Source organism: Pecten maximus, chromosome 6 (genome assembly GCF_902652985.1).
Source record: "Pecten maximus chromosome 6, xPecMax1.1, whole genome shotgun sequence".
In the NCBI taxonomy this organism is placed as follows: Eukaryota; Metazoa; Mollusca; class Bivalvia; order Pectinida; family Pectinidae; genus Pecten; species Pecten maximus.
In genome coordinates, this window is record NC_047020.1 from 46966352 (window position 1) to 46982651 (window position 16300).

Genomic DNA, 16300 nt, shown 5'->3' on the forward strand with positions numbered 1-16300 from the left:
TAGAGTATGTATGTTTTTTTTTATATATTTATCTCCTTGTTTAATTGATGATTATGATGATGATGATGATGATGATAATGATAATATAAGATTACAATGATGATGAGTAGGATGGTGATGATGATGATGATATTATGGCGATGATGATGATGATGAGATTTTTGATGATTACTATGATGATGATGATTACTATGATGATGATGATTACTACTGTATGATGATGATGATGATTAGTATGATGTTGAGTATAATGATAAGATTACAATGATGATGAGTATGATGATGATGAGATTATGGTTATGATGAGCTGATGATGATTAGCATGATGATAAGACTACAATGATGATATTATGACGATGATGATGATGATGATATTTTTTATGATTACTATGATGATGATGATTACTATGATGATGATTATTACTATGATGATGATGAGATGATGATTAGTATGATGTTGAGTATGATGATAAGATTACAATGATGATGAGATTATGGTTATGATGAGCTGATGATGATCAGATTACAATGATTATGATGATGATGAAGATGATGATATTATGACGACGATGATGATGAGATTTTTGATGATGATGATGATTAGTATGATGTTGAGTACGATGATAAGATTACAATGATGATGATTATGATGATGATTAGTATGATACAATTATGATTATGATGACAGGCAAACCATACCAATTGGAAGTGATGTGTGTTTGTGTGTGTGTGGTTCTTATATTTATGTATTAAAAATGTCTTAAAAAATAAAACAAATATAAAAAAAAAAAAAAATACATAATCAGAGATATTTAACCACTCTTTTGTAACTCTTGTGAAGAAAGCGAATCTTACTTTGCGTAATTAAATAATTTCAGAATGAATTGACCTTCCTTACCAAGATATATTACTCCGAATCTGTTTTTCTGAAATCTCGCGGGAAACCTCATTAGCATCAATTTATTTTGATTTCCTTATAAGGAAATTGACTTTTACACTTGTATCAAAGATGGCGGTATGTTTGAACTGATATCTCCGTGTGTCTTGCTCGTTTTGGATTTTACTATTTATTGTCAAACATTTGAAGTAATGTGCAGGTTTGTTGCTTGAATATTCATCATAGATACTAGAATCATCAATTTACATGTGTTTTTTTATCCGAGAAAAATTTTACCACTGCTAATACTGCCCGATGTGAATCACATCGGGGCTTGCTACACTATCGGCAATGGGAGGGACTTCATACCCTGCCGGAGAGCAGTGTAGGCAGGGTATGAATATTCGTTCTACTGGGCCCTGAACTTCAGACGCCTGTGGTAACAACCAAGCACATGGATCATGCACCTACAAACCATAACTCTCGCTTTTTGTCAGGTATGCCTTTTCTGGCGGAAATGATTCAATTTGTTACTGTTTATATAGCTATATATAGCTATTATAGTGGAATACCACTATAATAGTGAAATCAGGACTTCTCCCCGACCTGGTCAATGCTGGTAACAGGTTATAATAGGCCTATATATCATATGCCGGTGAACTTGGCAAACTAATAAAACTGACCTGTACATTATAGCTCCAAATCCAAACGAAGCAATACCTGACATAAACACAAATTTTTGCATGCGTTTCCCCAAGGCAGATTTCATTACCGTCCCCTTTTGTACTTGTTGCGTCTGCATTTTTCACTTTGATTTTCGAGCCCTTCCAAGCCCTAGACCACCATTCGGGTACTTGTAAATTGCGAAATAAATCAAAGCAAAACGAAACGAAACAAAATAGGCGTGAAACGAAACGAAGTTTTAAAAAATGCTTTTTATTTAATTTATTGTCCTATTAATGAGTATCTACGTGTAAAATAACGGAAATATATGTATCAAATTTAATGTAAACTTTATTTATATAGTATGCATCAAAATACAAATTAGGCCTAAGTTTTAATGTAAACATTTACATTAATTTTAGGTTCTAAGTTACTGTCTAGTGTAGTTAAAATTACATCCAACCAACGATATTGAAATCAATATAATTAACACCAACAAATGAAAAGGAATATCAATTTTTTGAGCGTGGTAATAGTGTGAAGTGGGTAATTTTTGGCATTAAAAGATGTCCAACAGGTAAAATTCCTGATATCGGAGTTGTGTCCCCTTTATAAGAAACTGTCCGAGTCTGTGATCCATGCTCGGACTCTTACGGTAGGCCAGCTGATGCCACTGTTCTCGTGGTTTCTCATTTCATCTGATAGTTAATCAGAATTAATTAGCCAAAAAGGGATGAACAACTCAACTGTTTCGAGACAGATTTCAGATTTTATTGTTCACTCAGACCAGAGACCTATACCAGTATACTAAATAGGTCTCTGCTCACACACAGGTCACATACATACATTCAGTAAATTTCACATATGACGGAGCACAACAGCAACAACAACAACAACAACACACATAAATTTATAATTTTACATAAAGTTTTCTAATCTAATTATACATTTATAATGTTTTCAATGGTTCCTACAAACCTACTAACATGAGATAGAACATGAACATTACACAAAGAAATAAGACCTTTGATTTTTGTCAGATTATGAAATAAATGGGGGAGGGGTGTGTGTAAAATTTCGTACATCAAATTAAGATTTGCCCATAGGGACGATAGGCTAGTATATGACATTATATTAAAGGGTTTGTCCATTGTGTTCTACAGGTGTTGGCGACCAGTAAGTATAGGAATCACTGTGCTGAATTTATATACATTACATTTCTTTATGGCGCGGGAAGGATGTCATAATTAAATATTTTTGCCTAGGCAAAAATCGAATATTGCTTAGGCAAAAATGTTTCAGCCTAGGCAATATTTTATTTTTGCCTAGGTAAAATTCGAATATTTAATTATGACATCCTTCCCGCGAAGAATAAATCTTCAATACAATGACATTACATGTATATTACGACATTGTATCTTTATATAAGGTATCTTATCACTTAATACCAAAAATGGAGGATTCGTTCTGCTGAAACTCTTTAAGGGTAAGTATTCTTAGTGGAAAATATAAAAAGAATTGTTGTCCATTGTTTATCTTAATTAATATTTTCAAGAAAACACATTCTAACTTTCAATATTTATATCAATGTTATCCATAAATATTGTAACCTATCATCAAACATTTCTAATTTTTATCTACATTCGTAATAATTATAACTGGCTAATCAGCGGACGCCAAAAACTATATCCTAAATGTTGTATACACAGATGACGTTTCTAAAGTATTATATTCTATTATATTTGGGCATATTTGATAGTATTTGGGACGTCACTATAATTAAATGATCTACTTGATATTGATATACAGTGCCATATTTAATACTTTCAGATATCAAATAGGGGGCGGGGTGAGGTTGGAGGTGGGGGGGGGGGGGGGGGGGATTAGGGGGAGGGGGCAATGACTAATAAAAAAAATACTTATTGATACTCTGCGGTTATGGAAAGAATACAATCTAATTACTAGCTGCATACATGAAGGGAGTCTTGCTATTTTTAGACAGCTGCTGACGTAGATCAGGGCAGGGACATACATTTTGTATATAGATGTCTCTGATTAGGGATATCATTTTACAACTGTTAAACCGGTAGGAATTTCTCGACATGTCTTTACTTAATGTTCAGATTCCACACTTTAAACCAAGATCGGGAAATATGATGTTCACAAAATCCATCCATTCGAAACTCATGTTCCAATTTTCATGCGGTTGGTATATTAATTTATACATTCTATGGGGGATAAATCAAAGCATGTCGGGATAAGTAACTGAGATCTTATTACCGGTAGACTTTTTATAATATACATATAGCATAAATCATGTTTGAAAAGCAATGCATTCTATATGACGTTCCTTTGCTGTCTCTACGATAACGTTACATTTTTTTTTGTACGCGGCCACAGATTGGTCCTAAAGAATAGACATTATACGCTCTATCCTCTGAACTGCTTATCAATTCCTACTCATTTTATATCGATCTGCTTTATCGATTAGACCACAGGGGCACGTCACTATCGTATCGTTTTGTAAACACTGAATATGTCTACCCTACGACTTATCACCTGTCACTCTGAGTCGTAGTGTAGACATATTAAGTGTTTACAAAACGATACGATAGTGACGTGCCCCTGTGATTAGACCGCGGCAACACTAAGCTCGTTTCAGGTATTACCTCTTGACATAACTTTAATTATAACAAACAACATGGTCAATCTATGCTCGTGGAATATATTCAGCTTTAATTATGGGGAAAAATGTCAATATTCTGTGTTATTTTGTTAAAATAATGTCATATTGTTTTTAAAAAAATCACAATAAATACATAAACATCATCGATCCTGTACGATTCTGTCTGATACTGCAGTAGCTTGTCTAAGTCGATTTTTAAAAAGGTCCATATTTGTATCCGGTTGGTAATATATCCGGATGCAATCAACCTAACCATTTCTATAACATTACAGTAAAATACGGCAACTGGTTTGTTGTTTTTGATTGTGTAATTTTTTTAATTTCTCTGAAAAATAATTGATTCGGAAAACGTCGTCACCGTCTAGCTTTTTCATATTAGCGAGACGGAGTCACTCGGAACTCCTCGGATGTACCTCCGCAACATCTGTTGCACAGCCGAGGAGTTCCGACTGCACGAGGAGTTCCGAGTACACACACACCATAGCAACGAAAAAGCATGATGGCGTAGTGGCTGAACTACGAGTATTCATAGGCCTACTACTACTGTTATCCGCAAATTAATTTATTGAGTGGTGTATATAATACTTGCCACGATATAATTTACTTAGAATCCCGTCAACATATTGGAGAAACGAGCAGTACTTTATGGCAAACATGTCGGGATTAAGGTAACATTATATAGATTTTGGATCAATATGTCGGTTGGGACATTCCCGCCCGATTTGTAAATTAGAGAATTTTGTATTCTCGTAGACTATTTGTTTTATAAGAAAACATGTTGTTTACGTACTTCATGCAATAATGTAACAATGTTATTGACTTTGGTACCAAATGTTGCTAGCTCGTTCCCAAATCTACCATTTGATACCATATTTACACCAGTCGTAGCATATATCGTAACCTTTTCGTACCGCCCAGAATCATTTCGTACCATATCCATTTGATACTAGTACCATTGCCAGGTCGTACCACAGGGAGAATAAGTGTTGTTTAGCATTATACAAGGATTATCAATTTACACAGCAAAATTTCTTTATGGCACATTTTAACGTTGATTTTGACACTATCAATTCTACTCTTCTAAGATTTATTTAGAGCCGTAGACCTACATGTTAAACATTAGGCTAGCACAAATATAGTATACATGTGCAGAGTATGCTAGTTTTTAAGCATGATTATTTATCCCAGAGACCAGATCATAGTGTTGGTCTAGCAACTGAGCTGTCAATTTATTCAACCAGGCTCCTTGCCAGGCCCCTGAGCCTTCACAGAAAATGCATTAAATACAATACGTACATACATGCATATTATATAAACATGCATTCTACTCCCACAATGTTAGAGGATAACAGGGTGATAAATGTATGATAGGCGCTGTGTAACCTCTAACTTCCCAAGGCGGATTTACACGGCGCAGAATGACAAATTTTCAAAGTCAGGGTTTTGATTATATCAAACAACTAAGTTATGTTAGAGTGTTTAACAGTGTCATGTTGATAAATATAAAATAGCACTCAAAGACACACAATCACGGTTATTTACATTTCCTGGCTTCATTCTAGTAACAACTTGGATTGAAAATGGCGGTCCGGTTAATACAAAAATGGAATATCAGGCAAAAACAAACGAAAAGCTATGTACTTCGCACTTTATATTTGTTCGCTTGGTATACACATTCCGTATTTTTTACAACCAATGCCGCCAGGTATACATACATATTGTTGTGGGTTCGAGTGGTGTAACATGTCAGGAATGAGTTATCATATCTGCATGACGATGTTGTCAGACAGAACAGCAACGACAGGAATAAACGTCTGTATTGCTCCGAGGTCTAACCGATAACTGAGGGCTAAAACATAGGTAATATAAAGGCACGAGGCCTTCCGGAGGATAACTACCCGGAATCCTCGGAACCGTACGTAAAATACAATGCTGTTCCACAACATTCCTCCCCGTTTACTAAGAGTGCGATACGTTATAAAAGACAAAAGGTCAGCATGAATTCTATACAATAAAACTACAGTACTAAATGGTAAAGTATACTTGCACTCTGATGAGGTTACTGAGAGGTGACCATAGCAGATGATAACATCGTGTCGTTTTTAAATTGTATATAAAAACTATGATTCATCACAGCTAAACTCTTAAAAAACAGCTAGTAACAGTAGTCCAAGTAATGTTATCAAACCTACAAAATATGTGTTTGTTATAAAACTTGGAACTTGATCTCAGTACTTGTATCTAAAAATACAACATTTGCAAATGTGAACTAAAATATCAGATTTTCTAAAACCGGGACTATGTACAGCAAGTTCCCGTCAACCATGTTTTTGAAACCTAGTACACAGTTGTGTACTGCATTGTCACTATTGTACATGGCGGGTACTACTGGAACATATAGAATTGGCATTGGTGGAGGAGGCAGTGTGGTTGGTACATGTACTTGATAGGGAACATATGGAGGTGGCGATGAAAGTGGTTGAGGTGGAAAGCCCGGTACACCTTGATGAGGGATATATGGCGGTGGTGGTAGAGGAAAGGAGCTGGTATTAGGAGGAGAATGATGCTGATGTAGATGTTGATGAGTTAGATGTTGTTGCCGCTTTTGACGATACTCATGCTGAGTTTGGCGTACATCACACAGGTTACTTGGCAAATTCATCTGGATCTTCTTTTTCCTGTGGACTCTTCTTCTCCTCTTTTTTCCTTTTGCTTTTATGCCATTGTCCAAAGCGCTCTCGATACTCTGTATGTTGCTTCGCGTCCGAACAGACTCACCCTCCATTTGCACCCTCGCGTCAACCATCTTATCTTTGTGTTCCCAAATGGTGTATTTCACGCTCTCGCTCCCTGTTTCAGTTGGTTCATTTTCTCTCAACTTATTCTCTTTAACAATTGTAATGGCATCTTCTAATGATTTTGCCAATTCGTTGTCCACAACTGTATAGTAGTCTTCCTCTTCCATCACAGTTTTGAGGAACATGTCTATAGCTGTACGTTTGATGGTATCCTCCCCACACTTCCAATATACAGCTGTAGCTAAATTTGTGATTCTATCAGCGTAACCATCAAGTGATTCACTAGAACCTTTTGAAACAAGGTACAGCTCTTTCCTACATATAGTCACAAGCTCATCATAACTTAACGAATGCATATTTACAACGATAATCAGTGTACCAAGTTATTATACTACAGACAATAATGGACATTTACAGTACAGTATAAGAACTCAGATAAATATGTACACAAGAGTATCCGACATTGCACAATATCTGATTACAAATATTTACAACACATGGGGAAAATTCATATAGCCATGCACGTCAGAGTATCCGACATTACACAGTATCCGTTTACAATAATGAAAAAAGACTAACAATTTACAATACAAGCACATGTATCAGAATACTTCACTCGTTAGAAAATCCGACATTGTACGATATCCGATGATGTGTCTTAATATGAGCAAATTTAAGTACAGAGAAAACATGTCAAGAGTTATCGCTGGGCACAAAGTCACATAATCATACTACTTTTGCATAACGGCTGATGAGATTACCTCACCTAACCACATACACAAAAGTTAAATATGTATTGAATCCAAATATGGCGTCTCGTTCCGTCCGTGAACATGTATTGAATTCAGATAATGGCGCTTCGTTCCGTCCGTGAACACAATTTAAGTGTATTTGATGTATGAATTGAACAACATAGTATCAGCTTCCTCCCCGCCTAAAAAAATGCAGGCGAAAATGTATCATACAAAAAGTAAGCCGACACAGCAAAGTGTACAAAATAATTTTAAAAAATCACAGAAAAAATGTTTAGAATACCTGTGTGACAAAAATGGATTAAATAATCCAATGTGATGTAGTTAATATTCACAAAAAAGCAACTTCAGTAGACAACTAGCGTTAGCGATTCGAAGCATCCGAGTCGACAATAAAGCTAGCTGAAACAAGAAGTTCTTTTGAAAAATGTATAAAATATGTACACTAAATGACACAGGTAAACTGTACAATCAAATGAATAATAAATGCACAGAGTAAAGTGACCATTCAATTCAACAAGTGACAAGGCATAGGCTAGTACCAACGAGCGATTATCCAGTGAAAACAGCTCACGTACCGAACCACAGGTAAACTGATCAGGTCCTATGTGTACACAAAGGAATTTGTACAATCTACATTATTCTCAAAAAATCAAAACTGAAAAATTATACAAAGTAATAACAATGGTCACAAAAGGACATTTCAACCGGAAACAGAACTGTACAAAGCCGGGAAACATCAAAAATGTGCATACTGCAAAAAGCTAATGGGAAAACTAAACAATGATTCCCACAAAAACGTATACAAAATCTATCACATCTCACTCGATTTCCGAGGGTTCAGGCATATAAAATCCCACTTCTGACACCAATTGTTGTGGGTTCGAGTGGTGTAACATGTCAGGAATGAGTTATCATATCTGCATGACGATGTTGTCAGACAGAACAGCAACGACAGGAATAAACGTCTGTATTGCTCCGAGGTCTAACCGATAACTGAGGGCTAAAACATAGGTAATATAAAGGCACGAGGCCTTCCGGAGGATAACTACCCGGAATCCTCGGAACCGTACGTAAAATACAATGCTGTTCCACAACAATATGCATGTATATGCAATGTGCATGCACAAAACACATAATTGAGCACTAAATTAATATTTATAAGATTATTTTGGCATGAACGCCTAACTTATAAACAAATGTCAGTATGGCAATAAATAGAAGTCACAAGAAAAAGAACTAAACACAACACATGTTAAAAGAAAATCTCTTTTGACATTTACTTCACACATCACAACTACATAACTGACCTTCCCAGAATTGTTGACAATAACTTTCTCTGACCTCTGTGTGAGGGACTAGAACTGTTGATGGTGAAATTGTTTGACTTATGTTTTTTTTTGCAGCATCGTTCCATTTCAAGACTCTCGCTCTGTAGCCAAGAGAAAGAACAACACCTCCTCGGCTGTAGACAATGTGAATGAGGTCGCCAAAACAATTGATTTTTCTTTCTGTAGATATGGCAATGTTGAAGGTTAGTACTTAAAGTTATTTGTTATGAAGTTATAATTTGGGTCTGTATCATGCTTGGGTGAAGGACTACTTTGTTTAGATGAATGACCATGACATACATTTAAGGTCACAGAGTTCAAGTAGGTTAAAATCTTGAAACAACTTCATCTCAATAACTAAGAGGCCCAAGATATTGATAATGGGCCCGTAGCATGCTGGAGTGAATGGCTACACAGTTTGTTAGGGTATCTGACCCAAAGGGTCAGGATGACCTATACTATAGTCATCATGCTTCATCCGTTTTCTGCTGTGTGTAAACTTTTCTCATTTCAAACTTCTCAAGTTCTACCTGTGGGATTCACCTTTTACTTACCTGAAATGATCCTGAGATGGTTCTGAACAAGTGTTGTTATTTTTCGTGTCTGTCTGAAATCCAAGATGGCAGCCATAACGGAAAAACACATTTATCTTGAAAAACACATTTTAAACTTCTTCTCCAGTTCCACTGGTGCCATTGCGCTTGAAATTGCTGGGGATGTTAAGGAAGGGGAGCCAACAAAGTGTTGTTATTTTTCGGCATTTTAAAAGACATGGAAGCCACATCTGCCATTTTGTAACATGATTGCACAGTCATGGTTTTCCTGAACAACACCTATTTCAAACTTCTTCTCAATTTCCACCAGTGGGATTCAGCTCTTTCTTACCTGACATGATCCTGAGATGGTCCTGACCAAGTGTTATTATTTTTCGGGTTGGTCCCAAAATCCAAGATGGCAGCCATGGCCAACAGTGCCACTATACTTGCTACTGAGTATGTATACTACAATAGTACAAGGGTCTTTAGAGTCAGATAGCCATTAAGACACATGGGCCTCTTGTTCTATTAGCTGTCAGATGAATGACCTTGATCTAGATTCAAGGTCATAGGGTTCAAATAGGCTATAATTTTTAAGGTTTAGGGTTTACCTACATTTTCTAGTTTTATATAAATTTCCTATCATATCAACTAATTTTGTCTTAATCTTCAAATTTCTCTTTGTCTATAATTTAGTTTATGTGTGATCAAACAGAAACTTAACATTAGGAGCTATTATTGCTGCTCTATGTGATGTCAGTATCCCCTATTCTACTCTGTGATGTCAGTATCCCCTATTCTGCTCTATGTGATGTCAGTATCCCCTATTCTGTTCTATGTGATGTCAGTATCCCCTATTCTGCTCTATGTGATGTCAGTATCCCCTATTCTACTCTATGTGATGTCAGTATCCCCTATTCTACTCTGTGATGTCAGTATCCCCTATTCTACTCTATGTGATGTCAGTATCCCCTATTCTACTCTGTGATGTCAGTATCCCCTATTCTACTCTGTGATGTCAGTATCCCCTATTCTACTCTATGTGATGTCAGTATCCCCTATTCTACTCTGTGATGTCAGTATCCCCTATTCTACTCTATTTGATGTCAATATCCCCTATTCTACTCTGTGATGTCAGTATCCCCTATTCTACTCTATGTGATGTCAGTATCCCCTATTCTACTCTGTGATGTCAGTATCCCCTATTCTACTCTATGTGATGTCAGTATCCCCTATTCTCTCTATGTGATGTCAGTATCCCCTATTCTGTTCTATGTGATGTCAGTATCCCCTATTATGTTCTATGTGATGTCAGTATCCCCTATTCTACTCTATGTGATGTCAGTATCCCCTATTCTACTCTGTGATGTCAGTATCCCCTATTCTACTCTATGTGATGTCAGTATCCCCTATTCTACTCTATGTGATGTCAGTATCCCCTATTCTACTCTATGTGATGTCAGTATCCCCTATTCTACTCTATGTGATGTCAGTATCCCCTATTCTACTCTGTGATGTCAGTATCCCCTATTCTACTCTATGTGATGTCAGTATCCCCTATTCTACTCTGTGATGTCAGTATCCCCTATTCTACTCTATGTGATGTCAGTATCCCCTATTCTACTCTATGTGATGTCAGTATCCCCTATTCTCTCTATGTGATGTCAGTATCCCCCCTATTCCCTCTTTGTGATGTCAGTATCCCCTATTCTCTCTATGTGATGTCAGTATCCCCTATTCTCTCTATGTGATGTCAGTATCCCCTATTCTCTCTATGTGATGTCAGTATCCCCTATTCTACTCTGTGATGTCAGTATCCCCTATTCTCTCTATGTGATGTCAGTATCCCCCCTATTCCCTCTATGTGATGTCAGTATCCCCTATTCTCTCTATGTGATGTCAGTATCCCCTATTCTACTCTATGTGATGTCAGTATCCCCTATTCTACTCTGTGATGTCAGTATCCCCTATTCTCTCTATGTGATGTCAGTATCCCCTATTCTACTCTGTGATGTCAGTATCCCCTATTCTCTCTATGTGATGTCAGTATCCCCCCTATTCCCTCTATGTGATGTCAGTATCCCCTATTCTCTCTATGTGATGTCAGTATCCCCTATTCTCTCTATGTGATGTCAGTATCCCCCCTATTCTCTCTATGTGATGTCAGTATCCCCTATTCTACTCTATGTGATGTCAGTATCCCCTATTCTGTTCTATGTGATGTCAGTATCCCCTATTCTCTCAATGTGATGTCAGTATCCCCTATTCTACTCTGTGATGTCAGTATCCCCTATTCTGCTCTATGTGATGTCAGTATCCCCTATTCTACTCTATGTGATGTCAGTATCCCCTATTCTACTCTATGTGATGTCAGTATCCCCTATTCTACTCTATGTGATGTCAGTATCCCCTATTCTCTCTATGTGATGTTAGTATCCCCCCTATTCCCTCTATGTGATGTCAGTATCCCCTATTCTCTCTATGTGATGTCAGTATCCCCTATTCTCTCTATGTGATGTCAGTATCCCCTATTCTCTCTATGTGATGTCAGTATCCCCTATTCTCTCTATGTGATGTCAGTATCCCCTATTCTCTCTATGTGATGTCAGTATCCCCTATTCTACTCTATGTGATGTCAGTATCCCCTATTCTACTCTGTGATGTCAGTATCCCCTATTCTCTCTATGTGATGTCAGTATCCCCTATTCTACTCTATGTGATGTCAGTATCCCCTATTCTCTCTATGTGATGTCAGTATCCCCTATTCTCTCTATGTGATGTCAGTATCCCCTATTCTCTCTATGTGATGTCAGTATCCCCTATTCTCTCTATGTGATGTCAGTATCCCCTATTCTACTCTATGTGATGTCAGTATCCCCTATTCTCTCTATGTGATGTCAGTATCCCCTATTCTACTCTGTGATGTCAGTATCCCCTATTCTACTCTATGTGATGTCAGTATCCCCTATTCTACTCTATGTGATGTCAGTATCCCCTATTCTACTCTATGTGATGTCAGTATCCCCTATTCTGTTCTATGTGATGTCAGTATCCCCTATTCTCTCTATGTGATGTCAGTATCCCCTATTCTACTCTATGTGATGTCAGTATCCCCTATTCTACTCTATGTGATGTCAGTATCCCCTATTCTCTCTATGTGATGTCAGTATCCCCCCTATTCCCTCTATGTGATGTCAGTATCCCCTATTCTACTCTATGTGATGTCAGTATCCCCCCTATTCCCTCTATGTGATGTCAGTATCCCCTATTCTCTCTATGTGATGTCAGTATCCCCTATTCTACTCTATGTGATGTCAGTATCCAGGGCATCCAGTAGGATTAAAATCTCAAGAGTCAGTGACCCTCAGCTTTGAAATCCTGAGAGTCAAATCAAAATCCTGAGAGTCAAAATATGAAATTCTCAAACGTGACGGTTAATCGTTTCCGAATGTAAGCTGATAAAAGCGTCTTTTTTTTAACATTATATTTAATTAAAAATTCAAAAGAACTTAGTTCATCTTAATTTATAATCCAATTGTTGTTTATATTAAATAAATAAAAGTGTTTTAAAAAATTGAACTTTTCTTTTAATTATCTATTTTTGTTTGAATAAAGCAGAATTAAAACACAATTTTTTTTTTAATTTAATTTAATCACTGAAATAAATTTCTTGTAAAGCTTTTAACAAATAAACTTGTATCACAGTTTTCTTGCTGAAATTATGTTTAAATGTGTTACAACGGTTAAGCATTATTTATAAAACCATCTTTTTTCTTTTTTTTTTTAATCTGCTCAGCCTCTAGAGGTTATTTTTGTATATTTACATTTGGTGTGGCAATGCCCTTATATATTACTAGTAAATCCCTACCAAAAGCAGCTTCATCTATGAGAGTATAACTGAAGTTGCCCTGACGGTAGAAAGCGGGAAATTTGAATTTTGGAAGATTTTTTCATATTTTTTTATTTTTGCGATTCATTAATAGAACGTAAATATAAGCGATAAACTGCCTAGATGCGGCAGACCTACTGGTATAACTGCCACATGTGTCACAGACAAACAATCATGGTGCGCTAGCGCGCACCATTCAGTTTGTCTGTGACACATGTGGCAGTTATACCAGTAGGTCTGCCGCATCTAGGCAGTTTATTGCTTAAATGCAAGACATGTTTTCATATTTGCCGCCAAAATATAACAGGAATGATTTACGCTTCCCACCCTGTCAAATGCACTGCAGAGGTCATGTATATGTAAGGTTATTCAGGTTAACAACAAAATGGCTGCCGCCTGTGTTGGCATGATGCAAACTAGGCCTGCTTACGATCTCATTCTTGTTATGTACATGAGTGAAAGTTATCACAAACATATGTTAAATTAATTTGTTGGGATGGAAATCTACTATAGCTTACTTATTTCAATTATTAAAATGTGATTGCTTAGAATAAAGTACAGATCGGCCTCTACAGGTAGGTACAGTGGATACTTCACCTGTGCCCCAATTTGGCAATCGGCAGCGACTGTTGGATTAGTCACAGTTGAGTGGCTCTTTTAATTGACTCCTAGGGGTATTCTACTAATTAGTGTTACTGACCATAGCAAATATACCCTTTGTGGAGCCTGGGTGTTGGACAACACATAGACTAATGACAGTGGTGGTCAAAATGTGAAGCGTCAGATTGACGCACGGCATGCAAAAGTCGTGCGTCAAATTAAATTTTGCTGCGTCATTGACCCGAGGTCTCGGGTTAATGGATGCCCTGAGTATCCCCTATTCTACTCTATGTGATGTCAGTATCCCCTATTCTGCTCTATGTGATGTCAGTATCCCCTATTCTGTTCTATGTGATGTCAGTATCCCCTATTCTACTCTGTGATGTCAGTATCCCATATTCTACTCTATGTGATGTCAGTATCCCCTATTCTACTCTGTGATGTCAGTATCCCCTATTCTACTCTGTGATGTCAGTATCCCCTATTCTACTCTATGTGATGTCAGTATCCCCTATTCTACTCTATGTGATGTCAGTATCCCCTATTCTACTCTATGTGATGTCAGTATCCCCTATTCTACTCTGTGATGTCAGTATCCCCTATTCTACTCTGTGATGTCAGTATCCCATATTCTACTCTATGTGATGTCAGTATCCCCTATTCTACTCTGTGATGTCAGTATCCCCTATTCTACTCTGTGATGTCAGTATCCCCTATTCTACTCTATGTGATGTCAGTATCCCCTATTCTACTCTATGTGATGTCAGTATCCCCTATTCTACTCTATGTGATGTCAGTATCCCCTATTCTACTCTGTGATGTCAGTATCCCCTATTCTACTCTGTGATGTCAGTATCCCCTATTCTACTCTATGTGATGTCAGTATCCCCTATTCTACTCTATGTGATGTCAGTATCCCCTATTCTACTCTGTGATGTCAGTATCCCCTATTCTACTCTATGTGATGTCAGTATCCCCTATTCTACTCTATGTGATGTCAGTATCCCCTATTCTACTCTATGTGATGTCAGTATCCCCTATTCTACTCTATGTGATGTCAGTATCCCCTATTCTACTCTATGTGATGTCAGTATCCCCTATTCTACTCTATGTGATGTCAGTATCCCCTATTCTCTCTATGTGATGTCAGTATCCCCTATTCTACTCTATGTGATGTCAGTATCCCCTATTCTACTCTATGTGATGTCAGTATCCCCTATTCTACTCTATGTGATGTCAGTATCCCCTATTCTACTCTATGTGATGTCAGTATCCCCTATTCTCTCTATGTGATGTCAGTATCCCCTATTCTACTCTATGTGATGTCAGTATCCCCTATTCTACTCTATGTGATGTCAGTATCCCCTATTCTACTCTATGTGATGTCAGTATCCCCTATTCTACTCTATGTGATGTCAGTATCCCCTATTCTACTCTATGTGATGTCAGTATCCCCTATTCTACTCTATGTGATGTCAGTATCCCCTATTCTACTCTATGTGATGTCAGTATCCCCTATTCTACTCTATGTGATGTCAGTATCCCCTATTCTACTCTATGTGATGTCAGTATCCCCTATTCTACTCTATGTGATGTCAGTATCCCCTATTCTACTCTATGTGATGTCAGTATCCCCTATTCTACTCTATGTGATGTCAGTATCCCCTATTCTACTCTATGTGATGTCAGTATCCCCTATTCTACTCTATGTGATGTCAGTATCCCCTATTCTACTCTATGTGATGTCAGTATCCCCTATTCTACTCTATGTGATGTCAGTATCCCCTATTCTACTCTATGTGATGTCAGTATCCCCTATTCTACTCTATGTGATGTCAGTATCCCCTATTCTACTCTATGTGATGTCAGTATCCCCTATTCTACTCTATGTGATGTCAGTATCCCCTATTCTACTCTATGTGATGTCAGTATCCCCTATTCTACTCTATGTGATGTCAGTATCCCCTATTCTACTCTATGTGATGTCAGTATCCCCTATTCTACTCTATGTGATGTCAGTATCCCCTATTCTACTCTATGTGATGTCAGTATCCCCTATTCTACTCTATGTGATGTCAGTATCCCCTATTCTACTCTATGTGATGTCAGTATCCCCTATTCTACTCTATGTGATGTCAGTATCCCCTATTCTACTCTATGTGATGTCA

General features: G+C 37.2%; 1 protein-coding gene across 1 annotated transcript in view; it reads right to left on the reverse strand.

The window, feature by feature from the left end:
* Positions 1–1740, reverse strand: part of LOC117329918 — a 141071-nt gene extending 139331 nt beyond the window's left edge. The window contains exon 1 of the mRNA XM_033888151.1: positions 1561–1740. The gene's annotated coding sequence lies outside the window, so the exon portion shown is untranslated. The remainder of the gene's footprint in view (positions 1–1560) is intronic.
* Between the last annotated feature and the right edge of the window lie 14560 nt (positions 1741–16300).